Below are 18270 nucleotides of genomic sequence, written 5' to 3'. Positions count from 1 at the left end.
TACAGAGAGAGTAACTGCGTTACAGGGAGCATAAGTGGCTTGTTCGAGACTAAATAGCTAATAAGGAGGCTGGCTCCAGGTGCACAAACTGTCAACTGATAAGACAAATCCCACCATGCTCCTTGCTGAATCCTACTGGGGTCTGACTTCCTGTAAACAGCCAATGTGTGCTCCATCGCTAAGTCATGTCTGACTCTTTTGCAACACCATGGACAGTAGCACACCAGGCTCCTCTGTCCATGGAATTTCTCAGGCAAGGATACTGGAGCAGGTTGCCATTTCCTATTTCAGGGGATCTTCCCGATCCAGGGATTGAACTGGTGTCTCCTGGGTCTCTGGCATTGGCAGGCGAATTCTTTACCTCTGAGCTACCTGGGAAACCCCGTAGATAGCCAATAGTTCTCCAGTATTATTTGGGCTTCCAAGTGCCAGCCGAGTGTATAGCCGCAAAGTGCTATTCTGAAAAGTACTCACAAAAATGACCAATTTTGACCAGCAGAGATCACAGTATTTTGAGAATTTGGCTGAGCTTTTCTCCCCAGCCTCTGTGTTGGGATAAGAGGGAGTGCTCCTGTTTGCACTAGCCAGAGGAGGACTGTGAACTATTATCTTACCTTGTTATCTGAGCTGCTGGTGCACAAGGAAGTTTCCTTTGCTAATGGTTGAACTGCTCTTCAGATAAAGGCCTCCCCGGGATCTCCGCAGCACTAATTAATCAGCTGTTATAACAGTAGTTGATAAAGACAGGCTTACTTAAAGTTCGAATTGCCTGCAATCAGAGATAACCAGCAGTCCCTTTTGGCAGTGATATATAAAAACAGGAGAATGATCTCTTATCAAAGCGAACATGGCACTCAAATGAAAAATGTGGTTCAGAAAAAAAACTGTGGTTCCCCACCTCAGATTGGGAAAAAAAACCAAACAAACATATAATTATTTCTTTTAACTTGTGTGGACAAAGTGGAAATGGCACCAAACATGCACACAGACATGCACACGTAAGGATTAAAACATGGTCCACACGAATGTTTCAGTGTAAGCTGGGTGAGCAGAACCAGAGCAGGTTTCACTGTGATGAATGTGGTTACACAGCAGTGTGTGACATGTGGCCACCATTTATTTCCCTTTGATGGTGCCTTATTTGCTGACATTAGTCACTTAAAAAAATAAATAAATAAAGCACCGATTTCCTCAGAGGCAAAGGGTATGATTTTAAAATATATTTATTAAACAAATCACCTTAAAAAATGAGCATCTGGTGGATAAATAGAAATAGACTTCCCCAAGAAAAGGCTTGGATGAAACAGAGAAATAAAACATGAAGATTGGTTTGGATATTAGTAACAGCTCTCCAGCGGGCTTAAAGGAGAGAAAGGCTCTGTTTGGCACAGATGTGAAGGAAAGAACAACTCTACTCTCTGGGAGTGAGGCTTAGGGAGGCTCAGACAGGTGGGAATATAAAGTGTGGGGCATGGGACCATCAATGATCCTAATACTTGCAGAAACACAAAAGTGAAGGTGTGTAGAAGTGTGATGTAGAGTTGAAAGATCTTCAATAAAACTTAAATTCCATTTTCTGGGAGAATCAAAAGCAAGTGTAATTGTCTGAAAGGTTGAATTAAGAGAACACTTGTAATTGAATAATCTATACAATTTTGAATTGATCATAAACATGTAGTGAATGAATATGCAAAGCCTCCCGGATAAATTATAAACTGGGAAAATAAATTGCATACAGAGGTGAACTTTCCTAAGTGATGCTGTCATTAGCACTCTTTGCTAACATTTTAATTTACTCAATTTCATTACTCAATTTACTCATTCCATAACCAAGTGGAAGAATCAACAGTTTTGGAATCTGGCAACTTGACTGTGTAACAAATATTATTACAACTAAAAACCAATGCAAACCTGAATAAATAATCTCTCTGTACCCCAGTTTTCTCACTTGTAAAAATGAGTGGGGAGATCATCAAACTAGATTATACCAATACCTCTTTTAAGTTTCATAGCCTATAATTCTAGATTTTATCATGTATCATTTTTATCTAAATGCTCTACATTTTCTTGGCAATTTTCAAGTCACAAACCCAAGAGCATCTCAAAAGTTTTTAAATGCTTTGGTTCCAAGAAAATATTACTAGCTGTAAGACACAACTACAAATGTGCAAGTCTTTCCCAAAACTCTCTTGGAAATGCTGGTCTTAAAAATGCAGTGGTAGTTAGTAATAATTCAGAAATGTTTCAAAAAAAATTCCACCTACTTATGTATTTACGTAAAGCTGGCACAATGGGAATTAGATGTCACTGAGTTTCCATGTCAGTAACCCCATTTTGCATGCTTCAAATTGCCTTCTGCCTTCTGGATGCTGTTTTTGCCTTTCTACTTGACATGTATGTAACATTACCACCACAGTACTCAAGTGCTTTACAAAACAGGACAGAAATCAGTCACAGATTATTATTGTTTCAGGATGTGGGGATTCAGGAAGTGGCGAGTGTGGACAGCCAGTGGGGTTTGAGCCTGCCTAGTGGTGAGCTGGGTTCTGAGGTCAGAATACCCCCTGTGCCCTGCACCACCTTGGGTCCTGCATTCCATCTGCCCTCTGTGAGTCATCGTCGTCGTCTCACATGAAACATAGATAATAACCAGCCATTGTCCCCATGCGCTGCTGGCTGTGGTTCAGACGTGGTTCACCTGATCTAAAAAGCCACAGGGACATGGGGAACACTGGTGCAAAAATTTGGTGAACTATTATTCCACAGGATGATTTCTTTGCAACCTGAGAAAGAACCAACCATAGTAAAAAATAAATAAGAAGGCATATAAATACACTTTAGCTAGTTACCAAGAAGTGGCTTTTGGGGGAAAAAAAAGTGCTCAAAATTACTTCTCAAAGATTGACGACAATGAGTCTGTCAAGCAGGGTTAACATGCCTAGAAATAAGGAAAAAAAATCTTCGAGTACTTATTCTATGCCAGACATTGTCCTGCCAGTTTACTCCCAGTGTCTTCTGTAACCCTCACAAGCAAAAGATACTGTCATTCCTATTGTTATTGATGAGGAAATGAGGCAAACAGGTTGAATAACTCACCCAAGGTCACCCAGCCAAGCAATGGCAGAGCCTAGATTTAAATCTATCTAGGTGGGCTGGCTCAAGAACCTGTGCTTTTAAGCACTACATAAAGTTCAAAGAAAAAATAAAACACAGTAATTTACAGGCCAAGATGCCATGGCCTGTAAATAAATGGCAGACCGACAACCCGAAGCAGGTCTTCCTCAAGCAGAGCCTGTAGGTTCCCAGCACTCTCACCTCTGTGTCCATACCCCTGACAGGCTGGGATTCTCCTCCCAGCCTCAGGGGATAGGTGAGGTATGCCTTCTTCAGCTTCCATCCTCAGGCTAAGGAGGAGCCGGAGAGAGATGTGATGAGCCAACTCCAGATGACATCCAGAGAGAGGGAAAGAAAACAAGTGTAGGAGGCCAGGAATAGTTCCAGGCCAAGAAAGTAGGAATAGGAACTCAGTTCTGTCAAAAGTCCCATTAACTCTGCTTACCTTCTACCATTCACCTCTTTCCAGCCAGGGGCCTGCCAGCACCCACAGCCATGACTGGCATGTAGCAAGTGCTCAGTAAAGGTCAGTGGCTCTCCTTTCCCTCTTTCCTTCCTTCCTCCTGTCCCTCTCTCCCTCTGTGGGCATAAGGACTGCATATTCACAGGTGGACTCATCTAGTTTCTTAGAAACTCATTTATTTATTGGTTGTGCTGGGTCTTTGTTGCTGCACAGGCTTTTCTCTAGCTGTGGGGAGTGGGGACTACTCTTCGTTGCAGTGCTCAGGCTTCTCATTTGCAGTGGCTTCTCGATGCGGAGCATGGGCTCTAGGGCTTGTGGGCTTCAGCAGTTCCGGCACGTGTGGCTCCCATGTTCTCGAGCACAGGCTCAATAGTTGTGGCACAGGGGCTTAATTGCTTTGAGGCATGTGAGATCTTCTCAGATCAGGGATTGAACCCTTGTCTCTGAGGCATCAAGGAGGTCCTCATGTAGATGTTTAATATGACCAGTAGTGGTGGTGGACAGGCACCCTCTGCCAGTAAATTGAAAGACTAAAGCCAAATAATACCCCATCTCCTTTCCTATTCTGGCCACACATCTGTTGAGATGGATAATCCCCATCAAGGAGCACCCATCTACTCCCAGTTTTTAATTCTCACTCATATTTGCAAATAGAAGTCTCCTCCAAATGCCATGCTCCACTTTGGCATATTGTAATGTGTGCTAGTATTCAAGAAATGCCATCCACGCTGTTGTGATAGCTGTGAAAAATTCAATATCTTTTCCTGGACTGCTCGCGACTTCTCAGGGACTCAAAAGGGAAATGCTTCCTTCTTAAATTCACCCATTCACTAATTAAATACCAAAGCAATCTTCCCTTATGAAACTACAGAGACACAAGTCATACTTGCCGGGATTAGTTTCTAGGCCCAGATCTGTTAGTAGGATTTTCTTTGCATTATTGACTACATTTTTGCTCCCGGTGCTCAACAACAAGCGATGACTGAAGCCAGACCTTCACACAAGGCCCCAAGTCTGGCTGATGTCTCCTTGTTTCCCAAGCACCTGCTTAAACAAAAGGCCTGGGTGCCCCTGGCCTTCCTGCAATTGATGGCGGTGTGCTTCCCTAATTGGTTTGGGGTTGGCAAAGTGTGCACGTGTGTATCTGCTCATATTCAACAAAATATTTGCTTGGTTCCTTTTTTTTTTTAACTTCCATCTAAACGCTTAACTCAGAAAGAAAAGAGAACCAAGGTGCATTTTTATGTCAGAGTAGCGGGGAAAGAGGACTTAGAAAGATTCTATGGAGAACAAAAGCTTTTTGTTTAGAAGGTGTCTTAATATTACCGTAATGACTTCAGAGGCCAAGATAAGGTAAGGAAAGGTAAGATGGGGTGAGATAAGATAAGAATAGGTGGCAACATCAGTAAGTAATACAGTTTTAGAAGCTTAAAAGGTGAACACACTAAAAATGTTTTGAGTCTGAAGAGAAACTGTAAATTTAACCCTGGTTCTAAATGGGCTCAATGTTATTCTAATCTATGTTATGGGAATTCAATAAATGGCTTTATAATCTCCAGAGAGACTTGTTCTTCAGTGTTGTGATTGAGGAAGCATGGGTTTGGAACCACCAATTTTGCAGACACTATTATAAATGGGGCTCCTCCTACTGGTAAGAAAGGCACCAATTCCCACTTTGAGGTGGTGTATTCATCCTTTCAAACACTGTCCTCTTAGTAAATACCTTCTCCTAGAAGTGAAGTCGCTCAGTCGTGTCCAACTTTTGCGACCCCATGGACTGTAGCCTACCAGGTTCCTCTGTCCATGGGATTTTCCAGGCAAGTGTACTGGAGTGGGTTGCCATTTCCTTCTCCAGAGGATTTTCCTGACCCAGGGATTGAACCCGGGTCTCCTGCATTGCAGGCAGACACTTTACCATCTGAGCCACCAGTTAGGCTTAAAAGATCAGTGACACATTGCAAAAGTAAAATCAGATCACATTAGTGTTTTCTTCTCCCCTCCCTGGTGAAAGAGTATACGTGACATGATAAAATGTCTTTTGAAGCATATTGATATAATCGAGTCCATTTTTTTTTTTTTTTTTATTACTGTGCTCATCTTAGACACAACACTTTAGAGCAGGGTTATCTAGTCCAACCCCCTCACCATAAAGGTGAGGCACTGAGATCCAGAGAGAGGCCTGACATTCTGGAGGCTGTAAAATGCTGTCAGAACTGGAACCCAGTTCCCAGGCCAGTGATGGTTCTTTCACCACACCATACTGCCTACCATGTCTGTGGGTTATTATTGTCAATGGTGAAAGTTCTGCCTTTTGAATAAGTTATATTCCAAAGTGCTGCCTGGAAAATTTAGGATGTAGTTCTCTTCTGTTCTATGTAAAACACTTTTTCATCATAAAAGAGCATGAATTTGCATAAGATTGGAAGAGGGGACTCATTGCAGCAATTATTGGTCAAATTCCTCTCATGGTGGGAGAAACAGTCTGGGAGTCTTGTGAACTTGATTCTAAATCCAGATTTGCTTTCAGCTCAGTTCAGTCACTCGGTCATGTCTGTCTCATCAACCCCAAGGACTGCAGCAAACCAGGCTTCCCTGTTCATCACCAATTCCCAGAGCTTGCTCAAACTCATGTCCATTGAGTCGGTGATGCCATCCAACCATCTCATCCTCCGTTGTCCCCTTCTCCTCCTGCCTTCAATCTTTCCCATCAGGGTCAGTTCTTTGCATCAGGTGGTCAAAGTATTGGAGCTTTAGCTTCAGCATCAGTCCTTCCAATGAATATTCAGGACTGATTTCCTTTAGGATTGACTGGTTTGATCTTTATGCTTTGCTTTATGCTTCCAATGTTCCAGTGAAGTCTAAACAGTCAGTGACTAAGAACCTAGCTATGCTCTAAAAAACCCACCAAGTTTCCAGGTGGAGGGTGGGAGAGGTGGTAAGGTAGGAGATGAACAAGAAGCAAAGAAAACCTCTCCAAATGATTTTTTTCCCCATTAACAAGCTCACCTAATACAAATGCCCTTTTACTTCCTGTCCTTCATTTTGTGGCCCTCTTTTCTTGTCTGTAACTGGAGGAAAGAGAGGTCTAAGGGAAGCAAAACAGCACTTTTAAAGAAAAAGAAATTCTTGTTCTCTTTCCTTTGCAACCAGCAACACTGTGGATTAGTAACATTTACATCTCCAAGTCTTGCTTATGCTAGTCTTCTTCAGTTTTATAGCTTGTTTGGCTTCATAAAATACAATTGTGGTTTTATAAATTTTTTAAAAAAGCAAAGCTGCCCAATTTCCAAATCTACATTTAACTGTAAAAAACATGAAGGCATAGTAATCATTCAAAGGCTGATCAAATTATTGAGAGTTTAGGAATATATTTAATTGGGAAAAAACCTTTATCCAGCTATATATGGTCAAAAGGAAAGCTGCAAGTTCATATGCAAGGATAGATTTTTAATTTAAAAGTTGGCAAGAAGTATAGACTGATATTCTTAGCTACATTTACAATAATTTGTTAAGTGGGAAAGCGGCAGACCACAGCTATCAGTAAAGGGCATGAGGTTTGTTATCAGATAGGCATGGATTTTACTCCTGGCTCTTCCAGTTAAAACCTGCACATCTTAGAAAGATTCTTTAGCTGTTTTCTCATCTGTAAAATGGAGATGACAATAACATTTTGTAAACAGGTTTGTTGTAGAGACTACATTTTTAATCATATATATCAAACCCTTTATAAACTGTAATTCACCATGAAATCATTATTTACTAATTATCATCATCGTCCTCATCCTCTTCATTGTTAGTAAATAAAACACTGTCCTTTCAGAAGGCTGCAACTGCACACCTAGGTGTTCTCCCAGACATGCTGACAACTGGGGAAGTGTAACAGCCAAATTGGTTTCTCATCCAGAAGTAACTCAGATGTGGCTGCATCAGGGAACAGGGATTGGGGCTTTGGGATTCCAGAGAATTAGAGTGTGACATCCCAAGATTTGAGTTTGAAGACCATTACTTTCAAGAAAATCAGTTACAGGGAAAGGTAAACTCATACCTATGGAGAATCCATAGTGGGTCTGATTCTACAAAAAAAGATTCACAATTCAAAGGACTGGAGTTTACATCTAATGCATCAACTTGGTCAACTGCAGATGACCTTGGGTAGGTTCCTTGGGCTCTCTGAACCAGTATATTCAGAGTCACAATTTGCAATCCCATCATCAGTGTTTCAGAGTAGAATTCAGTAAATACTTGTTGAATGTCTTTGTGAATGAGCACTCATTTCTCCAGGTTTTTGTCAACAACGGCATTGTTGAAGTTTCAAAATCTTTACCTGGTAGATGAAAAGTGGTACACTAGCACTTTAATTTGCACTTTTATCATTATAGGGTTATCCTCCAACTAACAAAAAAAAAAAATTAAAAAAAAATTTGCACTTTTATAATTATTGAGTGATGATGAACACTTACTAATTTACTGGCTATTTATATTTTATTTTCTAATATTTGCCTATTTGTGTCCTTTGTCCATTTTATATTGAATGATTCATATTTTTCTAATTAATTTCACAAAGGCTGTTTTGTATATTTATTAAATTAGTCTTGTTTCATATGTATTAGACAAATGTCTTCCCAATCTGTTTTTAATATTTTAATTTTATTTTTTTGTTCATATAAGCACTTATTATTTTAATATGGTCAGAGTTATCACCCTTTTCCTTTATAACTTCTAGATGCCTGATGCCATGTGTATTCTTTACACATAAACCATTTGTGGAGATATATTTCTAAAGTCTTTGTTTTTAATATTGAAAAGATCATTAAAAATATATTAGCTACTTAATTAGCCAAATTAAGTAATGGTGGGTTTTGTTGACTAGATTTTCCTAATCTGAAATGTTGAGATGACTCAAGATAATACTATTACTATCAGAAAGGAAAGGCTACCCACTCCAGTATTCTGGCCTGGAGAATTCCTTGGACCGTATAGTCCATGGGGTCACAAAGAGTTGGACATGACTGAGTGACTTTCACTTTCACATTACTATCATATAAATAGGGAAAGTACAAAACTGAAAAATAACTTGATCAAGGTGAGAGGCAGAGAGAGCTAGATGGTGACGGACTCCCAGACTCACTTGCTAAAGAACATTAAAATAATACGTGAAAGTAGAAAAAGTTTGTGAAGAGAAAAGAAATGATAGGGATAAGTGAGGAATGAAAGAAGATAAGCCAATGGAAAAGGGAGGCACAGTGAGAGGGAAATGCCAGTGCTGAAAAGAAAGGTTCAAAGACTGAGGAAGGTATTTAGTGAAGCTTGAAAATGGGAGTGAAGGTCCAGAAGATGTCTGAGAGGGGATGTTCCCAGGCAAATATCTCCCATCCATTTGGTTTCTGAGATATCTCTTATCACCTACCACTACGGCTCTACAGGCCTTGAGATGAAAATCAACTCCAGTCAGCATTACCTGTCTCCATTCACAGATGCATGTCCTTTTCTTTTCTTTTTTTATAAATAAGAAAAACAAAGTTCCATACACCCTCCTAGAAAGCCATCTTCAAGGAGTTAACACTCAGACTAGATATTTATTTTTTCGAATTTTCTTTTTCTGGGTAAGAAAAATTGGAGGACAGGAAAGTGAATGACTTTATATGAGCTATTCAGAACCATAAGAAAAATTTGAGTCTTCCTGTATTCTTCTGTACCTCACTGGGCTCAGTTTCCATTTGTAAAATGAATCAGCACAAATCAGCATTTTCCTATGAAACACTTTTATAAAGGATTCTAGGAATAGACTCTGATACAGAAAATCTAAGGCCAGGAATTGACCATACAAGTGGCTTCATTCTTTAAAAGCTACAATTAATTTAATATTTTATCACTTTGAGGAACGTTTTGTCAATGTCATCCAATCATATATTCAAAGTAAAAAAAAAAAAAATCTCACTATTTCTGTGTTTAAAAACGACTGTGCGTATTTGGGGTTTGGCTGGACCTTTGTTAGAACTGCATAGGCTCTCTCTTTTTAAAATGAAAATACAGTCTGTTCCTCCAATTATTCCCATCCTCCCTTGTCCTCTTCTTTCCTAGTTTTTTAAACTCTGGATATTAGACACTATAAATACATCAATTTCTCCATTTCTCTGGGATTCAGGATTTATGCAGTTGAGTCTTTCAACGTTAGCTGATTTTTGAGATTCTATTTTATTCTTGTCCTCTTTGCATGTCCAATTATGTCTATTTCTCAGCTAGTGATACCTACAAAATATGACTAGTTTCAGAACTATTTCCAAATTCTTTGTTTTGTCTTGTAATTCTATTGTGGCACTAATTACTAGCAATATGATTAATGCACTACTTACCCGTGGCTTTGTTCCCTTTGTTTTTCCGATAATGCTAATTAATCCAATTTTGAAAAAAAAAATTTTTTTTCAGTTCTGCTCACACACGTCAGATTGCAGGTGCCTTTGAAATCACTTTTCCCCCTTTGGTTTTACATTAAAGCAAAGAGTAAGAGTAAACCAATTAGTGATACGGTTGAAAATACTCCTATCAAAGTTGTTCATCGGGGAATGTCCAGGACCGGTAGTGTTGGGGTTGGCTCTGAAGTAAGAAAGTTTCCATTCACTAAAAAATTATTTTGCCCTTTATCTTAGCTATTGTGCTTGTGTGTGCGTTGGCGGGGGGGAGGGGGGTGGTACAGACGGTATGTGTATGATTACCTAGGTTTTAGGTGCAACAGACTTTTAATATTTCCAAGGGGAAGCACAGCTGAGGATGGCTGCCTAAGACGTGGTCATCAATCAGGTTTAAACAGAATCCACTCGGCCCCGCCTCTCTAAGTGCCTCAGTCATCCTGCAGTTCTGTCCTCACCAGGTGCTCATTTGGCTTGCCGTTGGGAGACCATTTTAAGCCTGTAGTTGGTACTCGCTGTGCAGTTTGGTTTAGTTCACAGCATTCATTTTCTTTGATAGATCAATCAATAATACTCAATGGTACTCCCCCATTAAACTTAGCACTTTTTAGGGCTTTGCTAAATTACACTATATATACTAAAATTGGAGTGGTACCTAGTTTCCCAGATACCAATGATGCAGTGATTTTTGTCCTAAGAAATATTACTTTAAAATCCACTCCATTGTTCCTCTTAAAAAATTTTTATAGGGTTAATTTTGTTAACCTTATAATTTTATAGAGTTAATTTACATTTTTGTAGATTAGGGAAAAAAAGGCTCACAATTTATGAATCATTGTGTAAATAATTACATTATTATTTATACTTTTGATTCAACTTATAGAATTATATAGTGTGTGTGTAATTTCAAAAGTTTTAACATGTTAGGATGTTTATACTCATTATGGAATAGAAAAATTGCTGATTTCCTCTTACATTGATCATTTACTACATATTACATCTCATTTTGATCATGCATACGCTAATCTATCATTTGTGTATCTAATAATATGCCAGGGAGGGTTTTCAGAATACCTCTGAAACTCAGAATACCTCTGAGAACTGCAGCAGGATAAATCACACACACACACCCCCAATACCAACCTTTGTTTGTTTGTTTCATTTCTTTCTTTTCCTAAATAAAATGGCAGAGGAAATCTGTCTAAACTCTCTCACTCACTTGGCAAGGGTAGGTAAAAATTCACACACTACAAATAGTTAAATATTTTTGTTGCAATTCAAGGTTTTGCTTTTAATTTTTAAAATTAACTTTGAAATCAAATTCATTTTGACAAAAGGCAGGGGTCTGGGTGAAGTCTCCACCCCCTACAAAACTGCATTAAAGTGCTAATTGTTTTATTTGAAATATCACTTTTGAGTAATTAATTCGTTTTGCCCTTGACTGAATTGATTGGAAACCCCATAAGATCTTTAGGGAGAGAAAGAGAGAGCTGCACGCCTTGACCTTCCCTCATTCCCAATCACATCTTTATTTACTATATTGAAACATGAAGCTCTACCACAGAACAAAAGGTGGAGAAATTATGTATTGAAGGAATAGTTTTCCCTTATGGAAAGCAAGCAGGCTAGGAGATTTTCTTCTTTAATAAGATGAAGTTTGTATTTTTAGATCACTTTAAAGAAACTACAGTCACTCTAATCTAGGCTTTCAATTTGTTTTCCAATCTGCCTTGGCTCATGTTTTGAGGCATTATGTTGACAGATTCCATGACACTCAGTAGTCACCAAATAAATTTGACTGTTTATGGTATAAAATTTTGGAGCTGTGCAACAGAATTATTGCTGGGGGTTTTTGGTTTGAGTGGTTTTTTTTTTTTTTTTTTTTTTTTAAGTTGTAAAAAGATAAATGAGCCTAGGTGAAAAGCTCTTATTTGTTTATTTTTCAGCTTCTTTTTTTTTTTTCCCAACCTATTAGAGTGGAGAAGCTTTTCTTGCATTTCTTATCATAACTTAAAGTTCCAGTACAGGACTGGTCTAATATCTGCTCTCTATTGTGCATGAGCACCAAAGAATTGATCCTTTCAAACTATAGTGCTAGAGAAAACTCTTGAGAGTCCCTTGGACAAGGAAGATCAAACCAGTCAATCCTAAAGGAAATCAATCCTGACTATTCATTGGAAGGACTGTTGCTGAAGCTGAAATTCTAACACTTTGGCCACCTGATGGGAAGAGGTGAAGACCCTGATGCTGGGAAAGACTGAGGGCAGGAGGAGGGGGTGATAGAGAATGAGATGGTTGGATGGCATCACTGACTCAATGGACATGAGTTTGAGCAAACTCGGGGTGGAGGGGTAGTGAAAGATAGGGAAGCCTGGCATGCTGCAGTTCATGGGGTGACAAAGACTTGGACATGACTGAGCAACTGAACAACACTTGTGTATGAGGCCCTTAACTGATTTTCAAAAGTGGTTAAATACAGCAAATCTTATGCTTTCTTTTAGGCATATGTATGAAATTCTGTTAGGTCAGTAGAATACCCTCGAAGCAGACTAAAAATCTCAGATGCTATCATGCCAGGCTCAGAATATTCAAAAAAGTGTTTTGGGAGAGTTTGTATAATTTTTTTCACAACTCCTTTTACTTTTCATAATCTTTTATCAGAACTTTGATTCGTTTTTAGTTCCTGACCACAATCAACCATAAAAATGTGTTTTATAAATTCTTTGTTGTAAGTTCTAGTATTTCTAGGCGTAATTGCTTGTCTTTCTGTTTCCACAATTTATATATAATGACTAATGTCAACATATATGCCATCTGAGAATTAAATGTATTTACCCTGAGTTCTATAACAGTCCTTTGGTTACCTGGAGCAAAATAACTGAACATTTGGGCATGTAGCTTGAGTTCAGGACTGTTTGTATAGCACATACAAGGAAATGACATATTAAATAACTGAGTGCTACTGTTTATTGAGCACTTTCTATGTGCCAGGCATTCTGCCAAGGAGGGTGCACAAATGCCATTTCACTTCAAATGTACAGCATCCCTCTAAGGAAAGTATTGTTAGCATTCTTGTTTTGCCGATGATGAAACTGGGACTCAGTGAGATTACTCCAGGGTTCCAACTGTTTGTCAGATATACCTGAGAATTCTGGAGCAAGGATACTATCCTTTCTGAGATTCAAAGTTTATTTTGACTAAGAAGTGATTTTTTTTTTTATTACCAATTCAGTGAAAAATATTCAAAGAGCTTGCCTTGGAATCTGTATTAAGTATACTTAAAAGGAATTTCCAGAAAATAGAAGGATTGACAAATTAGATTGTCTATAGTTTGACTACAAGGCCACAGTATGTTAAAGAAATTCCATGAAATCAGTTAAAAACAAAAGGAAGGAAGAGAGGAAGAAAGCAAGGAGAAGAAAGACACGAAAGAAACATCTGGTTGATCAAATTCTTCACTTTTTTCAGTGCTTAAAATGGGGCTGCCCAGGACTGAAATAACTTAAGTACCTTCACAGCCACAGAAAGTTAGATCTGAATATATTCTGTGGTCATAACACAGAGGACTGGTTTTATTCAAGAGCCAGAACCATTTAAAAACTTTCTTAAGTGCTGGAGAAGGTGTGGAGAAATGGAAACCCTCCTACACTGTTGCCAGGAATGTAAGTTGGTATAGCTACTACAGAAAACAGTATAGATGTTCCTCAGAAAATTAAAAATAGAATTACTATATGATCCAGCAATCCCACTCCTGGGCATATGTCCAGACAAAACTATAATTCAAAAAGGTACATACACTGCTGTGTTCATAGCAGCACTATTCACAATAGCCAAGGCATGGAAACAACCTAAATGTCCCTCAATAGAAGAATGGATAGAGAAGGCGCAGTACATATATACAATGGAATATTACTTAGACACAAAAAAGAATGAAATAATGTCATTTGCAGCAACATGGATGCAACTAGAGATGATCATACTGAGAAAAGTAGGTGAGAAAGAGACAAATACCATCTGGTATCACTTATATGTGGAATCTAAAATACAGCATAAATGAACCTATCTAAAAAGCAGAAACAGACCCGCAGACAGAGAAAGCAGAATTGTGCTTGCTATGTGGGAGGCAGGATGAAGGAGGGAAGACTGGGAATTTGGAATTAGTAGATTCAAACTATTACATACAGAATGAATAAACAAGCTCCTACTATATTGCACAGGGAACCATAACTATATTCAACATCCTGGGATAAACCATAATGGAAAAGAATATAAAAAAGAACGTGTATATGTGTATAACTGAGTTACTTTGTTGTACACAAATTAACACAACATTGTAAAACAACTACATGCCATTAAAAACATGTATCTGTAAGAAAACAAACTAAAAAGCTCCACTTTTTTTCTGGAAAAAGTTTAAACAAATGCAGTAGAATTCATTGTAGAATGCCATAAAATAATCCAAATATTTTTGTCTGAATTGAACTATATATTCATATATATATTGACTAAATTTTCAAAGAATTTTTGTTATTTTTATTTCCATAGTACCTGTATGTATATGTATTGCCTATATATATACATATGTATATATGTATATATATATAACATATATAGCCTATATAAGGTAATCAAATTTGAATAATCAAATCAAATTTGGTTTATATGTATTAAAAAATATATGTATATGTATATATGTATATACATACATATATATATATGTATATATATATACAGTATGAAAAGGCAAAAAGATAGGACACTGAAAGATGAACTCCCCAGGTTGGTATACACATAAACACATGTATATACACATAGGAAAGCTCTTCTTAATTTGTCCCTTTATTTGATTTAAAATAATTATAACTGTGCCATAAAGCAAGCGTCTTTATTGAAAATGGTGCATATGAGAAAACAAAAGGGACATTAGCAATATTCTTTTCACAGCCCGTCATCATCCCACTTTCTTATGTAGTTATTCTCCATGTAGCAGCATATATTCAAGGAGAGTTTCATAAAATTTTTTATTTTTCTTCTTTCATTATATACAGTTCTTACTATTTAAAGGAATGAAAATTGTTATGTAAAAGTTAGCTTTTTGCTTTTTAAGGTCATCTTTGCTGGTGAAGAAATATACTTATAAAATAATGGCTAATCTTTCATGTCAGTAATCCACACTAAAATTATTAGAAGCAATAAGAAACTGTATCTTTAAAATGATTTATTAAAATGTTATACACACAATGAACTTTTATTAATATTTTATATAATACTTAGTACAATACAGAGTACAGATAATATTTACGCATTATCTGTAATTTTTTTTTTAAAAATGGCTTTCCTCTGCCAGTTACTGTATTCTCAGGTTACTTTCTCTTTCCTGTATGAAGACAAGTGTTAGAAAAATACAAAATATCTTTCATCCACTTAGCAAAATTCAGAAGATGAATTAGTCACCAAAAGAAAGGAAAATGAAATAATTAACTATTCAGTCTATTCATATGTCCCATTGGAGTTGGAATCCACAGTTAACTATACTTACCTACACAATATTTATTCTCTTACCTCAAGGATTTTTGTGCGTATAAAAGCATGGTTCCATAGGAACTTATACTTAGGAAATATTTATAATAAGAATTTGTAAACATGAATGATGTTTATCACATTTATATTAAGGCAAAAAAAGAGTAGGGTATAAAGTTACGTATGCAATATGATCACAACTATGCAAAAGAAAAATGAATAGTGTTAGAAGATAATATACCAAAATGTTAACTTTGATTATATTGGGTAATAGAGTTATGAGTAATTTTTCTTCTCCTTTTTTTCTATATTCTCCAAATTTTGTATATAACAAGTACATATTATTTTTATAATATTAACAGTATCACATAAAATGAATGAGGAGAGCTTGAGTCATATTTCTAAGCAACATTTAAAATCATCCTTCCGTGCACTGGGAAGACCCAGAGGGATCGGGTGGAGAGGAAGGTGGGAGGGGGGATTGGGATGGGGAATATATGTAAATCCATGGCTGATCCATGTCAATATATGGCAAAAACCACTACAATATTGTAAAGTAATTAACCTCCAACTAATAAAAATAAATGGAAAAAAAAGTAAAATCATCCTTCCATTTTATTGGAGTTATTTTATATGTAAACATGAAAATTCTGAGTCTATGCCAAAAAAGAAGCTGACCCCTAGTTGGTGGATATGCTGGTGAAAAGGATGACCTGGAGACAAAATTGGTGGATGGGAAGGAGATGAATGGAGGGATGGTAATAACCAGATAATAGAAATGATGCAACATTGATTACTAATATCAGGGTACAATTGAGCCAATTCTAGGTTAGATCCCACTCAGTTTTACTGATCATTATTAGAAATTGGTTTGCAAGTTTTTTTCCCCATATCCTATCAAGTGAAAATATGTTTCCTCCCTAAAACAAATCTTAGAGAGACAAAAACAGTGTTGACTAAACTACTTGATGTTTTTATTTTTTTTTCTGCCAGTAGTTATGGAAAAACACAGACTATCAAAAAAGGGAAAATTGCTAACTGTGACCCTCAGCAACTTAATTTTCCTCATCAGTAAAATGAAGATAACAATATGTATTTTATCTTTATTTAAATTACCTCAAGAAGTGACCTCAAAATCAGATTAAGCTTATCCTTACAGGTAAAAGTAGGAAAAAAAAAAAAAGATGCACTTTTATTATATATGTGTGTGTATGTTATGTATTATAATTTTATAAGCAAATATACTGATTTATATCCAACTGACTTATATATTCTGATTTCAGGGCCCAGTGTGGGGGCTGACCCTGAGGCCTTGGCTTGTCCCATGTGTTGGATGAGTGTAGGTCTTATACAGCGCAGGAGGGATCCTGGTAGAGGGACCATGGCCCAGGGGGCTGACCAGACACCCTCAACTCTTAGGTTATTTTCAGTACACTGTCAGGCATTACAATCCTCCTGCACTTGGCTAAAGGGAATTGTGAATTACATTACCTAGTTTTAACTACAGTGTCCCTCATAGCGTGGATTAATGGCTTTAAAACATTCATACAATGAAACCACGTGTTGAAGGTAATATTAATAATGTGAATACAAATGAACAAGAAATGGCAAAGCTGACATTTCTCCCACCCCTAGCAGAGCTCACTGATAGCCACGCTAAGCTAAGCACAATGACAGTCTGTTTATGCTTTGGCAAAACCATGCTTAGATAAGCCAAGGCTCTAACTCAAAGAGATTTGGATTTGGGCAATAAAAATGTTTAACTCAATATAACAATCCAAGCAAAATTTTTTCCCCTCAGCATTAATTAAAAGTTATTTAATTAGTGATTATATTAATTATTGATCCTACATCTTCTCAGGCAGAGTAATAAAAGTTATGGGATAAAATTAATAATAATAGCTATTTTGTCCTTCATTTTTAGATAGTTAATATCAACATAAGATTAGAAAATTTAACATAGTATTTACAGCTGACAAAGAGTTTTCCATAGATTTTTCACAGAGTTCTTTCAAGGTACTCTTACTTATAAGGGGATAGACAGTTGTAAGAAAGAGAGTGTATGTGTGTGTCTAAGAGCCACATTTCAACATGATTCTTGAAATGTTACCTCACTTGAATTTTTTCTTGTGTTGGGCTTTCAAATTTGTAACCTATAAGAATCAGTAACCTATTTCTTTCTCGCCTATCCCTTCCCTATTGTTTCCTCAACATAAATACATTTAACATAATAATAAAAGACAAAAATATCTGCTTGGAAAATTATTTGGACCCTGACTCTTATTCTTGAGGGATCAAATTATAAACAGGAGAGAGGGGAAAACTAGCCAGCGCTTCCTTCCTCTTTTCTTGTTTTCTGTCTTCCCTGGACTCTCTTCTCTGTCTACTGGAATGTTAAAGACAGAAAGTTCGTTGGACCATACATAGTAAACTCATTCAAATTCCATATGCATTCAGCTGTGCAACCAGAAAAAGCCCCTATTTCCTTGGTGCTTTGGGGAAGCCAACATAATTTGATCAGCAAAATTAGTGAAAATGATATTTAAAATAAACAAAGAACTGGAGGGTTGGGACCTAGATCAAAACAGTGGTTTTCTTCTCACAGTTTTTTGAGAGGTATGTATTCAAAATCATAATTCACCCAGGGTTTCTAAACACAGCAGAGGGAAAGGGCAGCCCCTCTCACTGTCCGAATGCCTGAGCAGCCATGTGACTAAACTCAGCCCAGCTACTTTTCCAATTCTGATTTCCTAGCCCTGTGAGAAC

Source organism: Cervus canadensis, chromosome 7 (genome assembly GCF_019320065.1).
Source record: "Cervus canadensis isolate Bull #8, Minnesota chromosome 7, ASM1932006v1, whole genome shotgun sequence".
Classification (NCBI taxonomy): Eukaryota; Metazoa; Chordata; class Mammalia; order Artiodactyla; family Cervidae; genus Cervus; species Cervus canadensis.
Note: the sequence above shows the minus strand (reverse complement) of the source record.